At 41.4% G+C, this 6,473-nt stretch overlaps 2 long non-coding RNA genes across 4 annotated transcripts; one reads left to right on the top strand and one right to left on the bottom strand.

The window, feature by feature from the left end:
- Nucleotides 1-522: 522 nt before the first annotated feature.
- Nucleotides 523-3,846, top strand: LOC111254216 (uncharacterized). 3 transcript variants are annotated; one of them, XR_015317265.1, is made up of 3 exons: nt 523-655; nt 1,869-2,251; nt 2,663-3,846. It is a non-coding gene; the product is annotated as an uncharacterized LOC111254216 (long non-coding RNA). The 3 variants fall into 3 exon arrangements; XR_015317266.1 differs by having other exon boundaries at nt 569-655; nt 1,838-2,251; XR_015317267.1 differs by lacking the exon at nt 523-655 and adding an exon at nt 701-849.
- On the bottom strand, nt 1,445-5,035 carry LOC147754299 (uncharacterized). The gene is made up of 2 exons (XR_015317268.1): nt 4,771-5,035; nt 1,445-4,258 (listed from the first exon to the last, which is right to left on the bottom strand). It is a non-coding gene; the product is annotated as an uncharacterized LOC147754299 (long non-coding RNA).
- Between the last annotated feature and the right edge of the window lie 1,438 nt (nt 5,036-6,473).

Here is a 6,473-nt window from a genome sequence, read left to right as displayed (position 1 = left end):
CTCGATGCATATAAATATAGCTAAAGCCAAAGGGGGCTCCCTTTCTGCAGGTCGTAGGGGATTGATAAAAAGCAAACACTCACACAAACATCCATTACCTGGACTACGTTTTGTAATACCTTGGACGGCGTTAATCTGGGGTGACGACTTCGTACATGTTTAATGCTGACCGCCTGCCCAGTTCTCAGTGTCACTATTATCCTTTTCTGCCGACATATTTCTGACAAATTATTTTTGAATATTATCACCTAAATCCTAGCTTAACGTCATTCAAGTCAATCCAGGTAACAACTGCTACCCATAGTAAAATGGCAAAAGAGATCATCTATTTCGGATTTATTGGCGTTATCATTATTACAGGATTAGAGACATCTGTCGCGATTTTGGCAGGGAGCATTCACGGACGTAAACTTATATAGACAACGATTTTATAAAAGCCGTTACCTAGGAGAACCCTTGAGCGAGATAAAGCGAATACGCATTGGCATGATGAATTGTTTAAAGAATGACTACAATTTCAAGGATAGATCTCTGCAAAGGCGAGATTTTGTCTATCTCCCTTCGTAGAATTGAATGTTAGAGATGGTACGGCGGTGCGGGATTAAACAGAAGCGAGGTAGCAAGCGGGAAAAGTTCGCAGGACGACCCAACAGAGGTAAAAATGGTTCGAGAAAGCCGAACGCACCGTAGCGATCATTGTCTTGGGTAGCAAAGTTAAGGTGAATTTAGTATCGTGTGCTAGGACTTCAACGATGTGTCGATCACTGCGCCCATACACGATTATTTATCGCATACTAATTATGTGAGCGTTGACTAGACAAGTTGTCCAACTTAAGTGATATTTTAAAGGTATTCAGGTATTCTTGCGAGGCTTTGCTCAGAAATGCTGCAAAATTGACTCGATAACAAGAACTCGTTTTTTTTGGGTGATTTTAAAAGCTGTGTTTTTAAACCTCATAGAGCATTTAATCGCATATCTATCTTATAATTATTATTGTGCTGAAAAATACAATGCACATTACATTAAGGTACCTGTGAGAAATGTACACCTCGTTCTTGCTCAAAAACTCATTCTTGCTATTATAGCACGAGCGTTGCCTAACTACTCGTATCAAGTATGAATCCCGTAGAAAAATTTGGTTTATCTTTATATATAATACTGTGTTACTTCTATCAGTAATAACATCTTGCAATTATATTCCCTATATAATTTACGTAACACGAACAGGGGATTGCAAAAAATTTATATCAAGGTTTAATACCCCCAAGAAATCGACTTTTGCTACAAGTGTGGTTATTGTAATTTAAAACAAATCCAGGAACCTACATGACGTTATACCCTACGAAATGAAAGTTTATAATTTGATGTGTTCCAAGATAGAAAAGCAGTAAAAACTTTTCACCAAGAGATCTCATTGTATCCCTCGAAACGTCTATAGCCGAACACAAAAAACTTATTACGTTTATTTCAAGTTATCTGTGTCGAAATTATACTAGTATGCATAGGTTAAATTGCTTGATCTCGCATCATTCCTTATATAGTTGCGTGACTTGTTCGCATCACATCGCCGTCAGTACTCGCTCAGCTTCGGCCGTCGAAAGTCTGGTTGTCATCATATGCCTTTGCGTTGCTAGTGCCTCGTTAGATCACATAGGCGAGCTCACAGGGGTTGCTATAGTGGCCTTTCCTTTTCTTCTCACTTTCTCCCCTCTTTCATTCGATCTCTGTTTTCTCTCTTCGCCGCTTCGACACTCTACCAGTTACTCAGGCAGCCACTTATGGACTTCGGCATTTTCTTGCTTTACGGCTAATAAACTGAAAACTCATCAACTTTAGGACTTTTTCGCCCCCCTCCTTCTGAACCTAGCAAGCCACTCGTCTAGATCCTGTTCCATCATCCACTTTCAACAAAACGGCCGCCAAACTACGGGGGCTGAGCCCCACCGTATTGAGTAGCAGGGGTGGCGGCTGTTGGGTCCTGCGTTTCACTATGTTAGCACAGTCGGACTAACGGTGGTCCTACTCACATTGAGAAGCCGCTTAGCCGGGACCGCCGACCCAGTGCCAGTGTCGGCAAAGCATCGTTCTGTTGGGGTTTATTTTTAAGCCAGCAAGGCAGGCGTCCGCTCGCCCCCTCAAACACAGCCTTCGGAACTATCCCAGCGCTATCCGGGCGCTGGACAGCCCTCTATCCTATAGCGTAGTATAAAGTGGCAGTCGACCAGTTGAGATTGTCGTCGCCGTATACAAGTAAGTTTAGTATATCCCAATCTTCTCACAAAGCCCTTTCTACGTTCGGGGTAGATTTTGAACCATAGTGGAGTGCAGTATAGGCCGGGCAGAGGGAATTAATCTGGGGCTATGCTAGTCAGAACAGCTTGGCATGCTTCGCGCAATAAACGTACCGAAATAATCTTCTTATGAACGTATCTTGACTGCTGCTGTATCGACACACTAGCGTAAAGTCGTTCTTTCTAAGACCCTTGTTATCCTATTGTTAGTGCTGAGCATAGACAGAACTTTGTGTTTGACGGGATCCTATGATATTCGTCAGGTTAATGTTGGCCGCCGGCAGTAGGGGTGCCACAAAGCATACTCCAAGAGCCTGCACTCACCTCCTTTTCCTCCATTTTTTCTTTCTTTCGGCGTCTCTGTCCATAGCCTTCACCCCACCAGCAGAACTCGTCACTGTAGCGCCCGAGTCGCTTCTACTCTTGGGCTTCATCGCCCGAAAATCAGCTGGGGGCTAGCCATGTATCGGGCTTTCAAGATACTAGGGCGGATCCACGACGGCAACAATGAGGAGGAACGGTATTCTTATCATCATGGACCTTTATCGTGACCTGGGTTCCCGCGAGCGTCAAGAAAGACAACGACAGGACATTCATGCAAACATCCGCAGGCCATGCCCGTGCGCCCCGTCGCTATCATAGGCCCACCTCCTCGATATACCTTTTCTTTAGAGTAACAGGCTCCATAGAGCCGAGCTAAGTTGTGCTTTATAAAGAATGATGCAGGCGCGACATCGAACATCAGAAAGACAATGCAGCAGGGTGCACTGCAAGTCATTCACCTACGTAAGGCGAGTGGATAACTCTGTGAGAGAGGCGATCAAGCATAACGGACGGGCGAAACGTTTCGGAAGAACGACATAAGCGCACGAAAAGTAATGGTTTGATGGTGTAGGATCATCGTGATCATCAACACCGCGATGTCTGAAGCTCAATGACGAATATCGAGCGGGCTATGATACTAGAACGCCACCGTACAATTTAGCATTACTTCGAACGATAAAAAAGCGAACAGCCGGCCAATGGAAAGGGTAAACAGAGGCTCATTGCCTCGACATGTCAACATCTCGGTAAATTTTCTCCGTTTATTCTTCAGGAAGGTGTTGGATGTGAAGAACAATTATAGCATCAACAAACAGGACTTCAATTGTGCTAAAATAAGATTTGAGATACTAACAGGTACATAGGTTTGCTTTCTTTTTTTTTACCGAGAATCCACATTATTGCGTCCCGATTTTGAAAAGCTGGATTTGAGGGCTACTAGAACTTTTCTCATCGCATTGGACGTTGCAACGCTTGTAACTTAAAATGGGTCAATTTGGTACGCTTTATGCATGTTTTAAATCACATACGGGAATAAAATGGACTGATAAACGGACGTCTATATGTTTGTTTTTTACCAAAGAAACAAAGGTATACGATCGTTTTTCAGCGAAGATTTCTCGTTTTGATAGGGGTGCATGCGCCCATCCCATAGGGTCAGTAAAGGCTCAGATTGCCATCTGTGTTAACATCGATACAATGAAGCTGAATTCAATATATTAAATTAGTATATATACCTTGTATTTAATTCTATTAATACCCCTTTTGCATAACGAGTTCCTGTTAAAGGATTTAAGCTGTATCCCATATGCCACAAAGCAACATGTTGTGTACTGTTTAAAAAAGCAGTCCATCGCTACTACGGGAACTACTACATATTAGCTTGGGTCGCAATTAGTTGAGAGAAGTCATCTGGACAATGGCAATGTATTTACAGCGAAACTATAGGGTCAATCATGATCAACCGAACTATTCAGTGATGCTACATACATGCATACATAGATACGCCCCACCAAACGTTGTTCCAGCGCTCCACGCTCGCTAGCATTGGGATCCTATGAGAAGTCGTTTGCTTATTCGCTGATATTAGCGGCGACCACCGTTAAACTCAAACGGGACGCCGACGTTCCGCCCCACCGGCACACTATAAACCAGAAACCGAAAACATCCTTTATCTTGATTAACATATTGATCTTGAGTAAATACCTGAAATCTATTCTAAACTGAGACGCAATTGTTCAAGATCTTGGTTAGGTAACGCGGTCGATTTCGCGCGCTATTTTCGAAAATATTTGTAAATGCGCATCCACTTTTGCGCGCGCTTTTCGTTGACGTAGTGTTCTGTTGCTGTTTATGCGTGATCGGTCTTGCTGTCTCCTGTGATCGGCAAACTGACCTATCAGTATGCAGTCTTTATTGTGTACACAGTTTTCGAAAGGCATCAAAAGTTATCTGAATATTTTGCGTAGAAAGAGAGGAAGATACGGATCTATGTCAAAGCAAGTCGCGCCTACAGAAAATCTAACGCGCATATGGCGCCACCGTGCTATCATTGTTACTACATTCTGTATAAGTACGAGGAAAGAGAGGCGATTGTCGCTATACACAAGAGCAGCAGACGATGCTCAAGCAAACAGTGGTAAAAACATACTATACCGTCCATTAGGGCATGTCCATACCGAGCTTTAAAGCCAGCAACCAAGCAGGTTCATAAAAATTTCAGTTACTTTCATTACACGCATATTAGGAACAGATAATGTTCACAGCGTCGATAGAATAGCTAATGATGAGAACCTATGGGTGTACACGTCGTTTAAAGTGATTTTTTCGAACGTGGCGTACTTGCACGCGAACCAGGTAGTGTGACACATAATAAATTACACATTGGATATCTTACATATTGCTCTGCAAGCACTAACCAGTTGGGCGACGGGATTTCTAATACTCAAACCGATTAAAGAAGCCTTTAGAACCTACACTGCATATGTATAATTAATACGACGCAGTTAGCAACACCTGCTGCCACGTACTGCGAATGTCATCGATTACAATATACATGCGCGTAACGAATGTTTTTAACGTTGCCATCAACGTCGTTACAAAGCGGCGGCGGTATGTAACAGATACGACTTCAAAAAATCGCTGATCTCCTTATTAACACCGTGTTGAGTGTGGTTCTTAGAGTCAGTAGATAATCTCACCAAGAGATGAAATAGATTAGGTCATCATCTTTTTCGATCGGCAAAGCGTGGTAGTTCTATAAAAACAATAAAAATGTGCCGTTAATGAGTAATCTTCTTTTTACATTCTTATTATGTCGATCTGTATCACAGAGATGAAAAATCCTGAACGCATTGAATGGTATTAGCGATCCCGCATATGAATATTTATTTATATATAGTTGTGAATATTTATTGATATAAGCAATTGTGTGAAGAAAATCGTTGTGTGCCCTTAGAATAGTAGCGTAAACTATGACTAATTGATGTAGAATTAAATTATCCGAAATCTCTTGAGAAAGATTGTAGGTAGTGACTAGGCGCATTACGTTCGTCTATTTTATTTATAAATTCTGCTGTATCGTCGTAATTTTTATAGTGTATGTAATAATTTCGTTTTGCAGAACTATTTTTATTTAATACTATTTGTGCAACGTTCACTTCCTTTTAACTTTTCAGACGACCAACAGTGTTGCAATGTTTTTGTTACTCTTGAAGATATTGTATGTGTGCGACCTTCTAAGCAAAAAAATGGTGTTTTTAACCTAAGGGACACAATTCGTCTTTCCGTGTTTGACAAGGTCTTGAGCCACTTGAAAAGGACAATTTTAGGCTAAACCCCGTAGATCTCTCTTCCGCATAGTATGAACGAATATTTTGGTTTGCTTCCGCAATTTTTAGTACTGAGAATAAGACATAAAATGAAGCAGGCGTCCAAAAAGCTCTTCGTTGTCATTCACGTATTCATTTTTATAGTCCAAAAAAAAGAGTAAAAAATTAACAATAGCCTTGTATATCGAGCTGGGAGGTTTCAATATAATATTTAACTATCGGTAACCGCACAATCAGAGAAAAAAGAGGCGTTTCTATTTAGCGATAAGAAAGAGCATCAATCTGCTGTATAAGATATGATTTTATCAGCATGTTCAACTTAAAATTTGAAATTGCGTGACGTTTTTAAAGCAGTTTATTGTTAAGGCTAAGTCGACTATGCAGCAAAAGGACTTTTATTAGATCCCGGTAACTGTAGCGTATAGCCCAAGGGGAAGAGTTCTTAGTTACTTCTTTACTTTAAAGCAGGCAACATAGTGCTCCTTCATCCCATGGTAAAAGGGCAAGGAATAAAGAAACAAATCAAGG

This window comes from Varroa destructor, unplaced genomic scaffold, assembly GCF_002443255.2.
Source record: "Varroa destructor unplaced genomic scaffold, Vdes_3.0 BEIS01000007.1, whole genome shotgun sequence".
Lineage (NCBI taxonomy): Eukaryota > Metazoa > Arthropoda > Arachnida > Mesostigmata > Varroidae > Varroa > Varroa destructor.
This window is presented reverse-complemented; position numbering and strand designations above follow the sequence as displayed.